Below are 23,562 nucleotides of genomic sequence, written 5' to 3' on the forward strand. Positions count from 1 at the left end.
ACGTTCATTTGACCGTATCTACCGATATATGTACGTTGCACGTACTTATCTTTCTATACATGGAATATGTAAATATATTCGTTCCACGTCAAATCGACTACTTTTAACTCCAACCCCTTTCGATTTTGCTGAAACATTTTTATCGTTTTTATCATCATTAAAAAACATTTTGAGAATTTGTTTAGATTTTTTTGGCCCATCCAAAAAAAGTGATGAACTTATCAAAAATTCAAAATTTTCAAATAACATTGCATAAAAAACTAAACTAATAATAAAACATACAATAAAATATACAATTTTCATGAGTATCTCCTAAAAAGGAATTACTCATGTGCTCGTCAATAATTTATTTAAATAATTACAACCAGTAACTCGTGCCAATTTGGACCTTTCATCCTCGGCATGATTGAGCACTGGAGGGACTTTAAATAAAAACTCACGGTTTAAGAAGTTCTGCGATGGCTCCAAAACACTCCTACTTCGCAGCAAGTATTGTAGTCTGACGATGGAAGACGATACTCGATTTGCCATTGAAGAAGATCCATCGAAGAATTTATTCAACATCTTTGAAAGGAAAAGAATCCATGGTTATATCTGTAAAATAAAATAGACAAAACGATAAGTTATCTGGAATATTATCCAAAATCATGTTAAAATAAAATCGAATAAAATGTAAATAAAAATGAATACTTACAATGCGTTCGAATGAGATGCAGCTCTATTGCACCATGGTGATGCACCTCGCGTGAATCTAATAACCCGGTATAAACGAAAATAAGAAACTATAGATGAGTTTCTTATCGCAAAACCGAAATTTGATTATACGACGAACAACACTGACTCTAATTCGCGTTTGATTTTAATTTATTACTCGCCCGATCACTGATTCTACAATTAATTCAAAGACTGCTTTGCACACAGTCAATTGAAAAAAACAATTTTAAATCTTCATTGATGCACTGATTTGAATACGCGAACAGTCTGTACGACTGTTTTTAGATAAAAATACAACTTTACTCGAACAAACTCTAATACAATAACTGCATTGGTCGCAGCTAATTTAATATATATCATTCTCAAAAATAGTTCGCGAATCGCGACGGAATTAAAAATTAACGAACGAACGTGATTCTAATCCGTGATTTTAATTATATTTAAACGATAAAACACTCTCGTACATTGCTTCGCGCACGATTGCAATCTGAAACAGAAATAAAAAACAAAAATATTAATATCATTACTATTACAGAAGACCATTAAAATTTTTGAGGAATTATTTAATATAAAAATTGACTTACGCTTATTCTTCATTGATGAATGCAGGATGGGTCTCCTACCCTTAGGATGACGATGACAATGCACAAAGAATTACAATAAAACAATAATTCAATTAATACTAGATTTATAGTCTGAGCAAATTTGATTAATTTTAAACTTTTTTACTACATAACAGTTGGGCAGAAATGTCCGTACACTAACATAGTAAAACACATTTTTTTTTATAACAATCAATTTTTTTATTCCATATAGTTGCCTTTGAGAGCAATACAACGACGATTACAGCGGTCAGATAATTTTTCGATATCATTTTTATAGTATGATATCTCTTTAGCCTCAAAACAGGCCTCAGTTTCGGCGATTACCTCTTCATCAGTACTGAGTTTTTGTCCAGCGAGTATTCTTTTAAGATCTGAAAGCATGAAAAAGTCTTTGGGGGCCAGATGTGGAGAATACAATGAATGGGGAAGCAATTCGATGGCAAATTCATACAACTTTGCCATCTTTTTCTTGATCGATTGGGAGCACGCGCAGCTCCCACTTCGCATACTCAGTCTCAGCTAACTCGATCAATTTTACTTTACGGACATTCAAAATTATTTTGTGGACTTTCTTGATGTTTTTGTCGGTAACCCTTCCGCTACGGCAGTCTCACCCGCCGAGGTACCGACACTGAATGGAGACTCGCCAGACGTCGTGGCGTAGATGCGGCGTGTATATGCGGCCCTCGTACCCACAGGTCGTCGAGTGGATGCCACATATATGTGGCGCTCGGTGCGAAAGGGGTAACAGCCTCTTTCGATCGTCCGCTACGTGCATTATCTTCGACACTCATTTCGGCTCGTTAAACTTAGCAAACCACTTCTCAACGGTTGATTTTCCTGATGCAAAGTCCGAATAATATTTATCAAGCCAAGCCTTGGCTTCAACAGTATTTTTTTCTAATAAAAAGCAATGTTGCTTTTAAAATTGCAATACTGGAAAATTTACATACATATCTTTTGAAGGTTAATCCTAGTAAAGCCATATTTCTTAGCCTACGGACTTTTCTACCCAACTGTTATACTCATATATATAAAATAGAAATATAATTTTTTCTTAATATATGTTACCTTGTAATACTGTATTAAAATATACGTAAATATTAATTCCTCTCTTCAACCCATTTTTTCATTCCTTTAATGTTTGTAAATTTTAAAAAAATAGTGAACAAAACAATAGTGAACAAATCTAGTGTTAAACGAATTTCTAAATGAATTCAATTCTTATGACAATGCATAAAAACACTTGCAACACTTCAAAAATACTTATAACACTGCAATCTAACACTGCTTTCCCTGATCTGAAACAGAAACAAAAACAAAATTATATACGTAACAGTTACAAAAACATTATTATAATTATTGAGAAACTGTTTAATATAAAAATTGACTTACGTTTATTCTTTGTTGATGAATGCACGATGGGTATCCTACCCTTAAGATGACGATGAGCACACGTTTAAACCGAATAAAAGAAACCTGCGAGTTTCTTAACCGAGCAAACGAAACTTTAACATGCGACGATCAACACACGAGTATTTCATTGCCTACACGCTCGATTGCAATGATTTTCTGAAACATAACAAGAAAAAGAACAATTAATATCATTGTTGTAATAAAAATCAATTGTCATTATCATAGAAAATGCTTGATAGTAAAATATACTTACTTTTAGTCTTCGTTGATGACTGCAGGATGGGTATCCTACCCTTAGGATGACGATGTATCAAATAAAATTAAATAAAAGGTCTGAAAAGCCGAAACATACTAAAGACTATATTACAATATTTCCTGTAAACCATTTCTGAAGGCAGGGCACACATTAAAACCATTGAATATTTTTGATAGAATGGTATTCAAGTTATTAAATATTTGTAAAATTGATCAATGTATGCAACTATTTGCTTGCAATATTACATACCAAGTATGTAGTGTTAGTATAAATATTAATTAAAAATCTTTAAAGTTGTCTAAATAAAACAGTAATTGTATCAGCAAACTCAGTAAAGACTAACATAAAAAGTAAACCAGTTTTTATACCATTCTATGTAATAAAAAACTTTTTAAACTATTAAAATCAAAATGATAACGTTAGAAATAAAATTATTAAATAATTTAATATGCCTCATTTTCGTTTATGTTGTCTTGTCGAAGGATAGAAGTCGAATAAGAGGTATGTAGCTACGTAACCTTAGTAGAGGAGATCTTTGGAGTGTCGAACGCTCGGCTATTATATCTATGTTATCGTCTGTTTACGTTTTGTCGTCGACTTGAGAAATTCCTGTAAATATACATACATTTATAATAGCTTAAATACCGAATGTATTGTTTTCTTATTCTTCCTCTCTTTCTCTCTCTCTCTCTCTCTCTCTCTCTCTCACTCACTCACTCCCTCCTTCTCTCTCACTCTTTCTGTAGTATTTCTGTATGCCAAATATACTTAAACAAAAATAATGCTTACCTCGACGTATATAGAGAAGATAAAAAAACTTGCCACAAAGTTAAAATGTTAGGTATGTGAATTCGTGGTGTAACTCTCCCCATGCTCAGAAAGCTAAAAAAAAAAATAAAATATGAAAACACTCATGTATAAAAATCTTGCATGTAGCCATCATTTCATATATAATATTTATTATATATCATTTGATATATAACAGGAAGGTGTAGGGTAAAAAATTAATTGAAAAGATTACCTGAAATTAACGGGATAACAAAATTCGTTGCAACTAGTACACGAATAACAGATGAAAAAATTCGAAAGGTTCGCCATATTGTAACGAATAAAAACGGTGCATAAAAAAGCGCGTAATTACGGCGTGAATATAGTGTGCTAATATACTGCGCCATACTTTTTTTCCCCCACTTATAATAAAGAGAAATTTCAAATGATTAAAAATACGATATAAGAGCATACAAATTATCAAAATATACTCAAAAAATAAAAATTGATCCTTACATCCTTTATATATTATAATAGGAAGATGAAAACTTTACAAAATATGTTTTAATTACCTGATTTTAACGGGACAATAGCACTCCGATGTCATCTTCACGAACGACGCCAAGGAACTAAAGAATATGGACAGCGGATTGGATTTGATTGGCTAATTCATTTTTTTGCATTTTTTGAATAGAATATGACCAATCACAGCTTCCTACACCGACTGAATTTCGCTATCTTTATGACCGCGATATTCAAATTACATATGCTAATTTATTTATTAAATATTATTAATTAAAAGTCATTTCTATTTTTCTAATAAATGTACACGTAACTTATAAATATTCTAAAAATACTGAATAGAATAAAGACAATGTAGACATTACAAAAACTTTGTCGTTTCGCATAAAATAATACAATCGTATAAAAGAGAATTGTCGATGTAAAAATGGCCAATATGAAATGCAGCATATGAAAGAATAAATTTCCAAAATCTGTATCGATAAAAAATCCTCACAATTTAAATACTTTCCGAGATGCATAAGATGTACATTGTTTCAAAATGTTTACAATAACGTTTATACATGATTCACACGAAGATCATTCTACATGATTTTCTATGAGATGAGATACTGTTTTTAGTCTACATTCTCTTTATTTTGTTCATTATTTTTAGAATAATTATAAGTTACGTGTACATTTAATTCGTAATCGAAAAAAGAAACATAAATTTATAACATACCCAAATTATTTTCTATTTATTGTACGTTAAAGCATATGAAATGTTTAAACCAATGCATATGTAGAAACAATCTGAAATGTAATTAGAGTATATTAGAATGATAAAATAATTGTTAAATAATTAATGTAAATGCATATTGTTATCTAAAAACTCATTACATATGATCTATGTACCTTTCTTTTCCAAATTCACCTTTTGACTGAGACATTATCCTCTATGAAAGTACTTTTATTCAATGTTGTTTATGTCATTTTCCAAATGTTGCCCATGTATGCAACGCAAATGACATTCAAAAAAAAGAGAATTTAATATTATAACACACTAATTTTTACACTCTTTTCACTTTTATGCAATTACCATTTTTATTAAAAGCACATGTGTAACTTGAAAATATTATAATCTTATTGCACAAGAGAAAACAATCATGTAGAAGAGAAACATCGTCAAAGAAATTTGCAAAACAATTGACAATCTATCACTTGCCACCCGTATAAAAATAAATTCCTATTGTAAAGGCGTGTTCTTACGTTATTGATACGGATAATAGAGATTTATTTTTGTACGGGTGGCAAGCGATATATTGTCAAATTTCTTTGACAATGTTTCTTTTCTACATGATTGTTTTCTCGTGTACAATGAGATAATATTTTTATTCTGCATTCTTTTTATTCTATTCATTATTTTTATAATATTTACAAGTAAAAGTGTGTAAAGTACTAGTAAAAAGAGTGTAAAATTTAGAGAGTTATAGTCTAAATTTCTCTTTATTTTGAATGTTTTTGTGTTGCATAAATGGGCAACATTTGAAAAATAACCTAATCAACATTAAAAAAAAGTATTTTTTAGAAGAAAATGTCTCTGTCTAACGGTGAATCTCGAGAAAGAAGGTACATAGATCATATGTAATTAGTTATTAGATAATAAAATGCACTTATATTAATTATTTAACAATTATTTTATCATTCTAATATTCTCTAATTACATTTCAGATTGTTTCTATGCATATACATTGGTTTAAACATTTCATATGTTTTAACATACATGAAATAGAAAATAATTTTGATATGTTATAAATTTAAGTTTCTTTTTTCGATGCCAAATAAAATGTACACGTTATTCATAATTACTCTAAAAATAATGAATAGAATAAAGAGAATGTAGTATATCTTATAGTATAGAAAATCATCTGGAATAATCTATGTGTGAATCGTGTATAAACGTTATTGTAAATATTTTTAAAACAATTATGCATCTCTGAAAGTATTTCAATTGTGAGGATTCTTTATCGATACAGATTTTGGAAATTTATTCTTTCATATGCTGCATTTCATATTAGACATTTTTCTATCGACAATTCTCTTCTATACGATTTTGTTCTTTTGTGCAAAACGACAAAGATCTCCTAATGTCTACATTGTCTTTATTCTATTCATTATTTTTAGAATATTTATAAGTTATGTGTACATTTATTAGAAAAATAGAAATGATTTTTAATTTATTTAATAAATAAATTATCACATGTAGTTTGACCAACGTGGTCATGAAGAAGGTCAGATTCTGTCCGTGTAAGAAGCTGTGATGACCCTTTTCATGTTCAAAAAAATGAATTAGCCAATCACAGCCAAGCTTTCGTCCAAATTCTTCAGTTTCATGGCGTCATTCGTGGAGAACACATCGGAGTGTCATCGTCCCGTTAAGATCAGGTAATTAAAACATATTTTGTAAAGTTTTCATCTTCCTATTATAATATATAAAGGATGTAAGGATCAATTTTGATTTTTTGAGTATATTTTGATAATTTGTATGCTCTTATATCGTATTTTTAATCATTCGAAATTTTTCTCTATTATAGGTGGAAAGAAGATCTACTGCGCATCATTTTCGCGCATGCATTATTTTCGCGCCAGTCTAACGCGCCTGTTTTATGCACTGCAATATGGCGATTCTTTCGAATTTTTTCATCTATCATCTGTATACGTGTTGCAGCAGATTTTGTTATCCCGTTAATTTCAGGTAATTGTTTCAAATAATTTTCTAAATTACACCTTCCTATTATCAAATGATGTTATATATCAAATGATATATAATGTTATATAATCAAATGCTATGTACCAAATACTACATGCATAATTTATATACGTGTTTTCATATTTTACTTTCTTTTAGTTTTCTTAACATGGGAAGAGTTATAACACGAATTCACTAATATTTTAACCTTGTGGCAACTTTTTTTATCTTCTCCATATACGGCGAGGTGAGCATTATTTTTTTTAAATATAAGCATATAAGCATATAGAAATACTACAGAAAAAGTGAGAGAGAAGGAGTGAGAGAGAGAGAAGAAGAATAAGAAAACAATACACTCGACATATAAGTTATTATAAATGTGTATTTTTATTTCCAGGAATTTCTCGAGGAATTTTCTTCGTCGAATTTCCGACGACAAAACGTAAACAGCCGATAACATAGGTATAATAGCCGAACGTTCGACACTCCCGAGATCTCCTCTACGAAGGTTACGTAGTAACGTATCTAGTATTCGTCTTCTATATTTCAACGAGACAACATCTACGAAAATAAGACGTGTTAAATTATTTAATAATTTTATTTCTAACGTTATCGTTTTGATTTTAATAGTTTAAAAAGATTTTCATTGCATAGAATGGTTTAAAAACTTGATTATTTTTTATGTTACTCTTTATTAAGTTTTCTCTGATACAATTACTGTTTTATTTAAACAACTTTAAAGATTTTTAATGAGTATTTTAACTAACATTTCATACTTGGTATGTGTGTGTTAATATACTAATATGCATTTCTTTTTATGATTTCAGAAAGACGTTCACTATCGTTCCATGGAAATCATACTAATCGATGGTGTTATAATCTACTGCATACATACATGCAGATATATTTCTTTCTTTCTTTCTTTACCTTCATTTTATAGATGCATCAATTTTTATATGGATCTCCGACGCAGCAACCTCCCAGTGGTGAGATCCGGTAACCGATATTGCTTATGATGTCCATAGAATTTATATGGTACAACGTAAGCACTGTCGGGCCAATGGCTGACGTTCGATGCATTAGAAAATTTTAACTTTTTGCATCATTAATTAAATTGTAATGTGAATGAAACGATTCATTGAATTAATTATTTAATTACACGTTGCAATTGTTGTTTCAATTTTATTCATTTAAATTCATTTCATTTATCTTGGTATTAAATTCACATAAATAATTCAAGACACGTTCAATCGATTCTATAATTAATTGTTTAAATGATTATTTATAAATATTGTACCTTGTTTAGTTTTACATTAATGCTATATCTATTCTTTCCTATAGGTATTCACGCAATTAGCATACTTCTGTAAAAATAACCCTATCGCGATGAAATATATTTTTTGAAAGATAGAATGCAATGTGATATTTGTTCGTTTGTATTTTATATTATTTTTCATATAGTTTAAAAGGTTGTGGTTACATCATGTGAATTCTCTTTTTTATATTAATAATTAAAACATTAAAATAATAGTACAATTCCAGAATTTTTGGAATATGTAATTTAAATAATTGAATTTTAAAATGAATAATATATTTTTTATTAGTAACGTAATAAATAAACAGAAGTACGCTACGACTTGCTTTAACTAAACTTTCATTTTCAGATCTTCAATTGTGATTGCGTGCAATGCAATCTGTTAGAGTCAGTGTTTGTTTCGAACGAAGTTACATTTTTTCTATGCAATCGCATAGATTGCTTTAAAAATAATTACTAAACTCGATCACATTTAAAATCAATGCAAGAATTTATTTCAATATTCTTGTTAAATGAAAAATAATTTGCTCGGTACGCGTGATTAGAATCATTAACACACTTTCGGCCAATTCGGTAGAAGAGGATTTGCGTTTTCGATAAAAATATTGTCATGGTCGAAAGTGTGAATTAATATCTTCATTTCTTCTGGATCATCTTTATCAACGAATCTGGGGCTTCGTCTGGATAAATCAACGGTTAGTATTATCTTGTCTTCTTAATTATTACTTCTCATATATATTTTTTAAATCATGATTGTTTTTATTCATGAAAAATGTTTAGAATGATGTGAAACATTATTAATTTTATATTGCATTTTTGATTACAGATCAATCATCAATTCAACGATTCAACGATACATCGATTCAACAATTCATCCAATTTGAATCCACTTCACGACATCATTCAACCAACAGCGAGGGGGACGAGTGTTTTGGAGCCATCGCAGAACTTCTTAAACCGTGAGTTTTTATTTAAAGTCCCTCCAGTGCCCAATCATGCCGAGGATGAAAGATCCAATATCGGCACGGGTTCCTGGTTGTATTCGTAGATGTGTTTTGTCCGAAACGAGCATAAGCGACCGTGAGTACAATCTTTGGTTTTGCTCACGAGTGATTCCCAATGTATGTGATTTTTATATATGTGATTTATTTAGATTAGGCCAGGGTCTTCTTGTTTCATCGGTTTCAATTCACTTAATTAACACTTCAATTAATTATTTTACTTATTTTTTCTCTTTACGTATTTACTCGTGTTAATAGTGGTGAAATCAAGCATTAATTTACTTGATTTCGTGCCAAGAAAGTATTTATAAATTGTTATACATGCACTGCTTCATAATTAATTTTTCAAACGTGATTAGTTTTTAAATCGTAATTAGTTTTTCAATCGTAATTTATTTCAATATATCGATACTTCGATATTGTTAATAAATGAGCAAGAAGACAAACCAAATTCGCGAACGGATAGATTCTGGCAATTAAGTGGTGGCTCAAAGCCCAGTTCTTTCATTAGAACAGCCATTTAGTGAAAGAATCGTCCGAGGTTTGCAAAAAATATCCATCATCACCGTAGAGTCTTTTAATACATCCTTACCTCGAAACTCTAACTGTTTCCTATGGGGTAACTTTTTTTTTTCATTCGCTTGTTTAAGTCATTATTCACCAAATGACTTGTAGAGTCCTTAGCCCGTTTAGATGAATTTTTATGAAAATCTTTTCTGATATATTTATATATGTGTTAATTATGTTTTTTTTAGATCAGGCTTTTCAGCTTCTAATATACTAATTCCCCCTTTTCTCCCCCCTGTGCTTTCTTCGTTCTCATCGATGCGTGTTACCCAGGTGTTACACGTATGGGTGAGAAAAAGTTTGCACGGGTTTTAGTTATTAAGTTTTCCTTTGGCGACTGTCATTGTGTTAGTGATTGCACGGTGTACATTATACCTGTGTGTGCGTTATAGGTGGTGCATTGTACATCGTTTCGTGGTACTTTTTAATTAATACATCATTCAATATTCAGATAAATACTTTTACAGTCACGTGTGTGATATGTACTTGTATTTTTATACTTATATTCAATTTTTCTTATTTTATTTTTCCTAATCGTTTTGAATAGTAAAGTTCCCACATTTATTTGTGGAAATTTAACAATACTTGTATTATACTAGTATGCTAATATATACTAGTATGTACCAGTATTTTTGCTTTAGTCATTATTGCAATAATCATTAGCCTTGGCAGTCGATTACAGCATTTGGTACGTAACCTTTTAGAATATAAGTTTAGAAAACGTGGTTGAACTAGGGTGTCGGAGGTGCCCCGGGGCATGCTCTCTAGTTTAGGCTTTTGCACCCTGGTGGAGTGTGTGAGAACCGTGGAGTGTATGTGTTGGTGTGTCTGTTTGCACTTTTTAAATATAGGTTGATAGGCAGGCAGGTAGCATACTTTTCTGAGTGTATGTGAATACTTTAATTTTAAGTAGGTAAGGACCGGGTACGGCAAAAGGTTTGCTTCCATTCAGGGTGGACATTCCTGCCTCCGGGGTTTTCAGCTAAGTATCAGCAAAGTTTTACACCTTTCACCATATCTTTTTTCTCTATTCTTTTTTGCTGATACTATGCATTATGTTAAGATAATTGTATCAAACAGTTCAAAAATACTTTGCAACCAATGAGAACATTAGATAAATCACCCAATATCTTTTGAACTTAGCAAAGGATTTTGAATTAGTTTTGATACTTAGTTTTTTAAGTATATTAACACTTGCACTTCGCGATCTTTATTATACTATATATAATATATTTCTTAATATTAGAAATAACATACACCTATACCTTGAATAAAATGAGAATATTACAGTTGTTGTAATTTTTTCTTTTTATCGAAACATTATTCACTTTTAATGTGCAACGTGTTAATCCTAGTTTGTAATAGGTTCATCATTTAGAAAAAAAGATATCTGCTGGAGCATTCGATTAAATGTGCCTGTGTAGTTGCGTACGATCGGTGAATTCTTTCGAGTCCATTGATCGTCCACAGGCTAGCCTGATTACTTTACGGAATTAATTAAATATTTTCTCACTCTTTTACACATTTATTTTTTTTATATTTCTTTTTAACACATAAATAAGTAAGTGAGAATTGTGTTAGAAAAAAAATCGAGACGCACTTAGGTAGGAACGCAGTTGAGATTGCGTGTTGGGACTCGTCAGTGGCGTTTGGGATGATACATTTGCAAACTTTGTCATATTTCAGTGGTTATATTATTTAGAATAAATCGATACTATACGTTGCAAGCTCTTACCTCTCGTTAGGTTAAGTAAGAATAAGAATAAATAAAAAAATACCAGCGCAAAAACCTGCGGAAATAAAAATTATTAATACCTGTGTTGATTCCTTCCCCAATTTTCTTTCAGCTTAGATCCAATTGCGTCTCGTATAATAAAATGCGTTTTATTAAACACGAGGGTTTGAGTCTTGTCGCGTATGGTGAGAACAGGTCGGGATTAGGTCGGTTTAGCTCAGGGACGATTTCATTCTTTTGATATAATCCACTGATATATGCCCATTTTTGCAATGTATTGTTTCAAACGGTAGGGCGTTTTTTGACACGTAATTTTTTTCTTGCGTCGCACGTAGGGAATGCTCCATTGCAGTGGTCAGGGCACGAAGCAAAGAAGAGGCAAAATGCCGAAGAGGCCCCCACAAATTGTGGCTCAAGAGGGCAACTATTTGACTACGAGTTATTTTTCAAAGGATTTTTTAATAATCCTTTGATCGATGATTCGTGGTCTTACCAAAATCCCTTTTTTACCCTTTATCACGTTGTCACTTATGCTCGTAGTAGTACTAGTTATAAGTTGTTCCTGAATGGAGATGATGGACCATTCCATCTCCCTGCTACGCTGTTCCACACTCGCGTTCGTGAAAAATTAGAGTCTTTTAAATACTAGAATCTAGATTTTGCTATTTTTATTTAATTAATAGAGTCATTGCATTTTTTCTTATTTAATTCAAAGTCGAGTCATTGTAGTTTTCTTGTTAGATTAATATTCGAGTCTTACACACCCCACCATACACAAACACATAGCAGTTTTTTTATTAAATTAAATTAAAAGTCGAGTCATTGCAGTTTTTTTATTAAGATAAATTAATAGTCGAGTCATTGCATTTTTGAAGTATATAAATTAGAGTATTTTCTTAGATAATTTTCATTAAATTAGAGACACGATCGTTTAAATTGTGTGGACATCCATGGATTGCTGCAGTTTGCACAAAAGAGTGCATTTGGATACAACGATGGAAGAAGAGGATATTTCTGCATACAAAAATGCAGATAAGGTCAACAAAAAGGTTTTATCATTCTGAGTGATTCAAATTGAATTAATAAATACATTAATCAAAGTATATAATAAATAAATATTGTCAATATTTTTTAATACCATTTAAATTCATTTCAATTTTTTTCCAAGATATAATAATTTATTGAATATGTTTAATGTAATGTACTATATTTTTTATTGCATCCAAAACTTAAAAAATTCTTTTTTTACATAGTCTCTTAGTTCATATATACATTTTTTTTATTAAATATATAGTCGTTTATTTTTATTTTAAATAGTAACAAATAAGTAAAAAAAAAAATTTGAATCATTCTGATTAAATGCACTGAAGAGTGCATATGAAAATCGCAGTAAGTACATGCCTGCACTGAAAAGTGCATATGAAAATCGCAGTAAGTACAAAAATACCTGCTAAATGCAGATGAATATATAATTGCTAAATGCAATCGAACATACCTGCTAAATGCAGATGAATATAATTACTAAATGCAATCGAACATACCTGCTAAATGCAGATGAACATACAGTAAGAATATACATTTCTCATTCAGAATGATCAAAAGTGAATGAATGAATGCACTGATAAAAGTATTTAATAAATAATTATTTGAAATATTCAAATTTTCATAATATTTTTTGTTAACCACAGAAATTTATCTAATAATAATTAGAAAATTTCATTTAAATCATATATAATAATGAATTTATATTTACATAGTGCAAATTAATGAAAAACTATTGTGAATCATTCTGATTAGAAACGTATAAGTCTTGCTAAGCGAAATGGAAATACACAAAAGTACAGCCAGCACATGCGAGTGCATATAAATATGTCAAGGGTGTGCATTTTAATTCTAAAATTATTAACAAATAAATATGTAATTGAAAGATTTGAGGAAAAAGTATTTTTATGAAATATATATAAATAAATATAAAAGTTTTTCTAAGAAATGAAAGCAAAGAGAGATGATACAAAAATCATTTGACTATTTTTACACAGATTTATAATAGAAGAAATGATTTAATTGGAATAAAAATGCATAAGTCTTGATATATAAAGAAACCTAATTAAAAGGCTGTCCCACACTCTCGAGAGTGTGGATTATACGAATAAGTTGAGAACAGGGAGCCCAGGCTTTGCATACGGGATTGTAAATGCACCTGGGTGATTATCAAGCTTGTAGATATTAATTTGGAATAATTTTCCCTTGGCATTTTATTTATATTTTTTATGTAGATTTGTATTATAATTCCCGTAGGGTAGGGACACCCCTCTCATACAGCTCATAGAGCTGTGGGTAATGTAAGGTAAGCCTTACATACCCTTCATTCATGTTCATTCATAATTGCGTCTACATATATAATCGCACTCTTCGACGATTAGTAGTACGCTTCATCTAAATATTCATCCTAATCACAATTGCTTCCACGAGGGTATATCCCTCTTACGTGGTCGCAGAAGAACATTATCACCTTGTTTAGATTTGTGTATTTTTTTTTTTTTTATATATGGGCTAATCGGATTAGTCCCATTAGTTAGAGTCAATCATCCTTTCCCTTGAAAAATTAGTCATATTATTCCAATTAATTATCTATGAGACTTGATTAGCTTAGAATCTGTTAAAGCAAGCAATAGCAATTAATTAATTATCAATTTTGTTTCAATTAATATTTTTGTATATTGAATTTCAATTTTGTCTTCCTTTAAAATTTCATATTGAATTGATATTTCACTTGAATTCATATTTATTTAAAATATATATTTAAAAAATTGTGAAATTGTATTACTATTTTGTTGTTTTTTAATAGTTTACTAGAAATAAAAAAGTGTCTTGTACATAAATTATGTAATAATATGTACATCAGACACTCGATGTAACTGCATACTTCGCGTTAATATAAATTTAATGAAATAAAAAATGTATATATGTAATCTATCGATTAAATGTATATTTGATTTCGATATGGTTATGGTTATGGTGATATGCATAATTGCGTATGCATTTTGTAATACGACGTAAGGTGCAATATTGTTCTTTTTTTCCTTTTGAAAGCGGTGATAATTAATTTTTAAAATATTGTGAAATATTCACAATTGATTAAGTTTTTTATAATGTGTCTTGAATAATTTTCTATGTGTATTTGTAATTGTATTAATCAATTAATAATTTCGTATGAAATTGAAACATTTTTTTATTCATATATTTGCATATTGAAAAAAACATGCACTTTTTCAAATTCACTTGTGTTTAAAATATAGAAAAAACACATTTTCTAATGCATCGAGAATTCGATATTTTTTAATGTCCACCTTTTGGTCACTTAAAACTTTTTTTTTTTTTAAATTGGAAATTTTTGGTCGGGGATTCTACATCGAATTTCATTTTTCCACACATGCCCTTTTCATCTAGTTTTTTGTTACAGAAGTGGAATACAAAAATAAGAAGACAGAAGACAAAGATTATTGGCAAGATCGATTCTAGTGTTTGTAGTTTGTGTTGTGGTAATAGTGTGGTTTTGGGTTTTGTATCTGAATATATGAATGTATGAATGTAATGAATCTATTTGTGTGTGTCTGTGTGAACAATTTTCATTGATTTTTTTTTTTTTATAAATCTTTCTTAATTGTTTCTATTCACAGGTAGAAATATTGTTAATAGCATCTGAAGAGGATTAGTTTTAGATAGAATTATATATTAAATGATAAGATAATAAAATAAATGATTGATTTATGATGTTATAATAAGATAAGTAATGTAAAAAGAATATTTTAAATTATTTTAATCTTATAAAAGAATAAAATATAAATTTAATAATCATTAAAAAAATATTTTAATCCAACGAGAAATTAAAATATTTTTATCAGGTTTTAAATAATATTAGGAATATTTTTTATAACATTACGAATTCTTATTATTATTAAAATAATAGTCAATGCACTTTAGTGCACATAAATGCGTGCGTTCATATTGTAATACTTTGCGTGTTACATTGTAAGTTTACATTTTTGCGTTTGTTTAGTAGGAACTTGCGTTTGCGTATTAGGAACTTGCGTTTGTTTAATAAGAACTTGCGTTTTATATTATTTAAAGTTCCAACCGAATCTACGTCAAAGCTTTGACAAGTTTGCGTTAATTTAGGATTGTAAATCGGGTAGGTAGGTCGATTTAAAACGATGTACATGATTTTTCATCTAACTTAAATAATAAGTTGGATAAAAAATTTGGTGACACGTTTTTCCGCGCGTTTGAATTTTAGAAATTTTTTTCTAACAAATGACTAATGAAATGTTACTAGTTAAAAAGATAATTATAGAAAAGTAGAGTCTTAGCCCGTGGGTCTCCGAACACAGCAACCTTCTCGCGGTGAGACCTGGGTCGATATTACTTGCGATCTATTCCAAATCTAATTGTAAATTATGTAACGCAAGTACTATCGGGCGAATGGCTGTGTTAGATTCAATTTAAATTCATTTACATGTTTAAATTATTATTAATTTTTTCTGGTCCTTCTGACACATGAATTTTATTAAAAATAATCAAATGAATCTTAGATTTATTCAAATGTTTTTTAATGATGTTAAAAATGATAAAAAAGTTTGAGCAAAATCGAAAGGAGTCGGGGTCAAAAGTAGTCGATTTGACGTGGAATGTTCCATATATGTATTTGTAGATAACACGTAGAACGTATGCGGAGGACAAATCGGCAGCTATGAAGCAGTTAACTTAATATAAGCTCGCCCCCGCACCCGCGCGCAAACGAATAAGCACGCGAAACATACATATACTATCGGCGACCTCGAGACCTTCCCTAGGTCAGTGTTAATTCTCCGGAACGCATCACCTCTTCCGAATATCCGGTTGGCCTTCGAAACGACCAAGTCAAACAAGAAGATTCGTTCGATCAGTTTCTACATCTTTTATTTTATCCTCCCTCGACTAGTACATTTTAGTAACTGCCTCGATAACATATCTTTTCTTCTACTTATATCATGAAAAACTTATTGAGAAGTCTTTTGTAAAATCACTTATTTTCTTAACAAATAATACAATGACATAATTGAATATATATAAAGAAGTAAATAATGTTTTTTAAGAAAGTGATCGAATCGAAATTATTTTTACAAAGAAAAGGATTCATTTATTTCATTAATTCTTGGATGTGAACCTTCAAGAAAACCGCAAACACGTTCGATGTCAGATTTAAGATTCTCCTTAACGATGACTCATAACAAATATATGAGTATTGCTTAGAGATATCTCCTATCTCTTATTCTTTTTAACTCTATTTGTAATCTCATGGTTGCGCATTTAATTTATAGAGTACTTATGTATAACTTATCTCTCTTCGATCGCCAAGAAAATCTCCCTTCATTTAAACAAACGCGTTAAGACTTATTCACCGACAATGACTTAATCATTTTCTTGAATATCGCCATAAATATTCTTTGATTTAAACGATGAAAAATAATTATAACGGTGTGTTCAATTTTTTTTTAATTTTTTTTAATTTTTTATAAGAACAACGAAAAAATATCGTAAATTCGTTGAAAATAAAAATAATAATAAACACTCAATCATAAATCGATGATTTGTGCTTTTTCTTTTCTTTTCTTTTCTTTTTTTTTTTTTTTTTGAATGTCCAGTCGATTTGAACCATGCACACGTGGAATGCCGTAATGATACCGCGTATGGCATATAATGTCGCAACTGTACCGAGATACCGAGTAACGGAGAAAGTCCATTTGTGAGAAACTATGAAGTTTGAAGAAATCAGAGTATGGTTTCATCGAACGCTAATGAAAATATTACTTAGCAGATTTCGATTAAAAGAATTCATATGTTAAATTATTTGATTTATTTTTAATCTCTCATATATATGTATATCTACCAAAATTTGCCAAATGTCAATAAAAGATCGTTTTTTTGTTTAACACAAAATAAAATTTGGTATAAATAGATTAGTATACGTGCGTTCGTGACACTGTAGTCTATTTATTAGACGATCTAGTCTCTCACGTTTGGTCTTACTTCCGGATAATAGTTCCCCCTGTTCTCGAGACGACTGCACTGGACATCTTGTTGCTACGACTAAACCCTTAACTGCTAAAGTGTGAGTCAATTTGAGTGTACCGGACATTATTATTTTCTAGAGTACCGTTAACGGGTTTATATAACAATGGGGATATGGCATTAAAAAATTAACGTAACTTAACAACAAGTGGATTTCGACATTTCTCGTTATACTCTTCTAACCCTTTAACGAGCTCTACATAGGTAGATCTTTTGAAATTCGTTATCTCGTTTTCTCGTTTTCTCGTGCTTGTAAAAAATGATCGTACAAACAGTTAAGAGAGAAAAATCATTTAAAAATGATTTCTTTTTTGTTCAAATAGTCACACGGTAAAAGAATAAATATAAAAAAAAAAAGAATATGATGCATGATGTGAGATAAGATAATTTGATATAATTCTATAGTTGATAAACGGTTCGACTCGTCATACGTACATTCACGCGTATAGATATATACACGCGCAACAAGTGTAACATACATAGGCGCTCTTGTATTAATTAGCTTATTAAAATTACATGTTACATACCATAATTAGTACAACTCGGTGTTTACATGCATATATATTAATCGCTCTCTCACTTTCTTTTAACATATGTGTACAGATATACCTTAAAGATTTGCAAGTGTTGAATTACATAGAACGCGTGTCGTGTGTAAACGATCTCTTTGCAACCCACGTAATGATTGTGTATTCTGAACCATATACGACAAGCGTACGACAAGCGTCAAGTCGATCATTAAAAGAGATACAAAGAAACAGCGGGAAGTTGCGTTCGATGACGCGAAAGGAACAACCGGCTTCTTCCTGTCTATCTTTAAGGCATCCTTTCAGATCGATTCCAATCTTATAACGGGTAAAAAGATTTCAATTCGTTATTTCATTTTCAAACAATCGTGTGCATAAAATCGATCATTTTACAATGTGTTAAAAGAAAACTGAGAACGATTAATTTTCTATCATCTTAATCAATTGATATGTGCTTCAAATATGTGCACTCGATAGACTTAAATACATGATTGACGGTATCACAGAAGCCGGAGATAATCTCTGTGCAAGCGAAAGACACGTTGAAATCGTTACGTAACAGAGATCGTGTTTTATTCAACTTCATCCGATAGATCCATCCATTGGTGGACGAAAGAGAGAGAAGGAACATATAACGCAACCTTTCCATCATCGCAAATGATAATAACCAACCGATGAATAAACAAAACGATCCATTTTTTTCTTCGCGTCATCGCACATGACGACAATGCACTATTGATCCTAATTTCTTTAAAAGGTTATTATTATTATTAATTGTTTAAAGAGAGAGCGAGCGAGAGAGAGAAGATGCAAATTTTGCAAATATATCAATAACAATTTTTTTTCTTTTTTTATTTCCTACAAGTGAAATTGTAAAAATTTCTGGATATTAAAATAAGCATGACCTAAAAATTACTTAAAAAAAAAAAAAAAGAGAAATACGTATAATAGAAAATAAAAAGCAACTTTCTCTTTTACATAAAAGTTTCACTCGAAGATAAATATCTAATTCTGAGAAATAAAGAAAAAGGGACATAAAATACTAGACGAAAATGATTGATATCACGTACATAATACAGTTCTCGTGAATTTCTCACGGTAAATAAAAAAAAAGAAAAAGAAGGCTTAATTATAAAATTGAACAAATTAAAAAGCTTAGCGTGACAAAGCTAGCGTCTCAACTTATTAAACACTTTTTGCCGAATCAAGCAATACTGCAAATGTAGCAAAATAAAGTAGTGGTACCACGCTAAGGTATTACCTTACGCCCACATAACACATCGTCTATGGACATTATACAGGCGTTGCCACGAGAATGTTAAGGCTTAATAGCTCTACTTCCCGGACACGACGAGTTTCGACGAACGTAATACGAATCACCGACTGACAATGACATTGCTAACTGTATTATATACAATGTAAATAGATGATAGTCAATTTTATTTCTAACTAATCATCGAAATTTCATGAATTTTAATTTCAATTTTTTAAAATATATTTTTATTTTTTTCTAAAGATGCAAAATATTCCAAAAATTATAAGTATACACATAAAATTTCGATCTTTAGTTAAACATAATTAATATAATTTTATGACGGTTTCATGTTCATTATGATGGTTTACGTTCATTCCATTCATATGCGTGTATATTTTCTATATGTATATTTAGCGTGTGTATTTAACGGTACGTTATAGCTTCATGGAACCTCGAGTAAATTTGAATTAGGGAGGAAGTCCAATGTACGGTGTTTCAATTTTTCTTCGAGACCCCAGACAATCGCTCCTTTTGCCCGGGAGATATTAACAATAAATTAATCTAAACTATTAATAAAAGGTTTATTTTTTATCGCTATGACGATTATTATACTGTCGACTTTTCTTCCTTCAAAGAATACACTTTTGAATAATCTTTATTACGCAAAAATGAACACTGCCTCCGTCCGAACCTGTTGTTTGTCTTCTTCCTCGATGACGAACGTTGAGCTCGCTAAGAAGAAAAAAGCACTTAGTTTAATCTCTCGATCCTTCAAGCTTTTACGTCATTCGAGGTCAAAAACTAATGTAAGATATGACAGATGCATATACTTAACCCCTTTTAACTAATTGTGAATAAAATTATTGTATTTATCCTTCTCTCGAAGTTTATATCATTTTTATGATATAAAAAACGCGAGGAGTGTTAAAAATAATAATTGCTAATAAATACCATAAGAATGAACATAATTGCTCATATTTATCTCTCTAATTTAACGCGAGTTTTATATAAAAGATTTATAAAAAAAAAAAAATAACAATATTGAATACTTTCTTTACCTTCGAATACGTTCAACTCTCTCTCTCTTATGGTATTATTTGAATGTAAGTTACATGTATAGCATCAGTTATGACGACGACGTTACCTTATGGTACTAAACGAACATAAAATAAGGAGTGAAACACTTTCGCTCGGTCGAAACAAAAAGCAAGTCGACCTATAACCCCCACTCATTTTCGCCGACCTAAATAATAACCGATTCTAGCCAATCCGCCAATTCGTCGTGTTACAATCTAATGCTCTTAACAAGCGTACGTATGTATATAAAGTATATTCGTGGCTGCTATGAGATGCAGTGAACCACAATAACACGAACACTTCTTAGAAATTCAACTAACACTATCGATCTTATCGTTAATAATTTCATCATTTCTATTTCCTATTATTATATAGGATTTTCTCCTGTCAATGAAACTATATATTCTAAACAAATCTTAGCATAAAATGTCTTATTTATTTAAACATAACGTTCATACTCCATCCATAAGAATGAAAATTTAAATGTACGAAAAAAAATGGAGGTTTGCACGAGAGCAGGTGCAAGTTGATCGGTTCGTCGAAGATATGGCTTTGTTTTCTTTTGAACACCTGTCGGTGTCATCATCGTCGTTTCACCGCAAACAGATCGAATGTAACGTGTTGGTCGGCATCATTCAATTTTCTCGTATTTCTATTCAATCTCGTTGTGATTGATTATTAATTAACGCTAATCGTAAACTTTTAATACTTGTAATATTTTTAATATTTACGACAAAAATCAATGTATTGAAAAATAAATTTCTTATTAACGAGAATGTGTTGCGATTTCTTTCTCGTTGGCCTTGAGTGACTCATTCGAATGACTTTCGATTACGAGCAATGAACTTTGCAAAATGCATTGATTTTTCTGATGACGATAAGACAACTTGAGTATACGAGTATTATATAAGTAAAAAAGAAGAAGAAAAAAAATACAGTGAAAAATATTGAGAGTGACATTATCGATAAAGTATTTCAAATGATCTCTTGCTACAAAATTATACGAATAAGGGTATGAAGGAATAAAGATCGTTTAATACACGAGATCCCACGTATTTACAAGCACGAGAGGTGTTAAGAAATCATTCTAAGAATGATTCCATTTTTGTCTATATAGCTAAATGGCAAATCGAATGAAAGAGGAACAGAAGAAAGTAATCAAAATGACAAGTAGGAATACGTGCATAGAAATTCTCGCAATCTACTCAACGATCCTCCTTTTACTTGGAATGTTGAAGAAAGAAAAGTAACCTTGTAAGGAGCTTCGTAAATCGAAATAATCGTTTCTTCGAGATAAATTATTTTCTTCTTTGGCTGATATAAAGTACCAAATATCTTCTGTATAAGTAGATGTGTGTGTGTGTGTGTGTGTGTATGTCATCGATGAACTGGTAACCGATCGATACCGGTCGATATATCGGTTTGAAGTATCTATTAATTAAATTACCTTTGTGGTCTTACTTTCGCTCGAATTTCATTGAACAAGAGACTTCGATCCTGGATCTGGATGTTTAAGAAAGAAAGAGAACACTAGTCCCGCAGTACAATTCTCGGCGATAAGGAGTTGGCGCGAACGCGACCACGAGGAGAGACATAGTACAGATACATAGTGGAGATATTATGTAATAAAGCATTACGAAAGCGGGGTCAGGCTAACGAGAGACTTGCATTAGCATTACAACTGCGGCATCGCTTCATATTATAAGCCGCGGAAAGAGTTACATCCTCGTATCCTCGTCTACTTCTCTTCTTCTCCCTCATTTCCTATGTCTGTGCATACATTTTACCTGGTCCAATTAATGCCGCCCGCTGCCCTTTTTATATTTGTACAACTGGAAAGTTGACAACTTCGAAATTGGTGTTAAACTTATAACTTTATACTTGTAGTTGCAATTGAAGAAGAAATGTGTTTCACCTAATGCGACGAATGAAAAAAAAAATATAAAAGTGTAAAAATTGGAGATCGACTTAGAGTCGAACTCGTGGGATTCTTCTATAGGAACTCTTAGAAGATAACAAGAAAAGGATCTTCTCGGAATCATAAATAAAAGCGTCGTGTTGTACTCGAGCGTACTCGTTGAACGATGATCGTTCAGGTTACCACTCTCGCTCGCACTTGGTCTCCTTTCTTTCGACTTTTCTTCTTCTTCTTCTTCTTCTTCTTCCTTCTATTCCATTCGGAAAGCAATACCTCCCAGCAATATCTAACAGCAACACATCCAACACAGCACGCGTTCAACAGTAAACTCTTCTCATTGACATTCTTAACGCATTTTACACAGCAGGATCTTCTTCTTCCTCTGGGACCTGATAAAGAAGGATGCTGTTCTACCATTATCACGATAATTGCTCCTCGTTGCTTCCCGTAATATCATTAAATAGGATATTCGTAATAATAAAAAACGTTGTAATTACCTATATAAGTATCTTAAGATAAAGACGGTTGAATCGAATTTTATCTGACATCAAATCGAGGTCTTGGTAAAGCTTGTCGTCTCGGATTATGGTTTAGAAACGTGGATATTACCAACCAAGCGAGATATTAGTTTCACTAATGTGCATTGGACAACAACGATCGTTGAATGAGCATTAACACGTAATGATTTATGAAAACGCATCGATGATCACGAGTATTATTGTAAAACGATATACCATATATCCGTAACTTATATCTTGTTAGAAAGAGATTAGAATAATTATGATAGACCACATACTCGTAAAGAATTTTTCATTGTTGTTTAAAAATCAATAAGACTTCATTCCTAACCAATGATTTTTACATTGCTCGATAAAATGTCAGTAATAAATGTGCTAAGGCGCCAATGGAAATGTTGTTATTTGATAAAAATCTTCGAATATAGCTCAATTGCACCATAGCTATGCACTTTGCGTGAATCAAAAAACGCGCCAATTTTATCCACCAATCATCACAACTTACCTATTTTTTCTAAGAAAGTACCTACTC

General features: G+C 30.9%; 2 long non-coding RNA genes across 2 annotated transcripts; both read right to left on the minus strand.

The window, feature by feature from the left end:
- Positions 1 to 43: 43 nt before the first annotated feature.
- On the minus strand, positions 44 to 1,495 carry LOC149031169 (uncharacterized). The gene is made up of 3 exons (XR_016177874.1): positions 1,299 to 1,495; positions 695 to 1,201; positions 44 to 594 (listed from the first exon to the last, which is right to left on the minus strand). It is a non-coding gene; the product is annotated as an uncharacterized LOC149031169 (long non-coding RNA).
- Positions 1,496 to 2,293: 798 nt separating this feature from the next.
- Positions 2,294 to 23,509, minus strand: LOC149031170 (uncharacterized). The gene is made up of 4 exons (XR_016177873.1): positions 22,045 to 23,509; positions 2,989 to 3,068; positions 2,715 to 2,891; positions 2,294 to 2,620 (listed from the first exon to the last, which is right to left on the minus strand). It is a non-coding gene; the product is annotated as an uncharacterized LOC149031170 (long non-coding RNA).
- Between the last annotated feature and the right edge of the window lie 53 nt (positions 23,510 to 23,562).

Source organism: Polistes dominula, unplaced genomic scaffold (assembly GCF_049000335.1).
Source record: "Polistes dominula isolate Pdom_NZ unplaced genomic scaffold, Pdom_raw_medaka contig_25, whole genome shotgun sequence".
Lineage (NCBI taxonomy): Eukaryota > Metazoa > Arthropoda > Insecta > Hymenoptera > Vespidae > Polistes > Polistes dominula.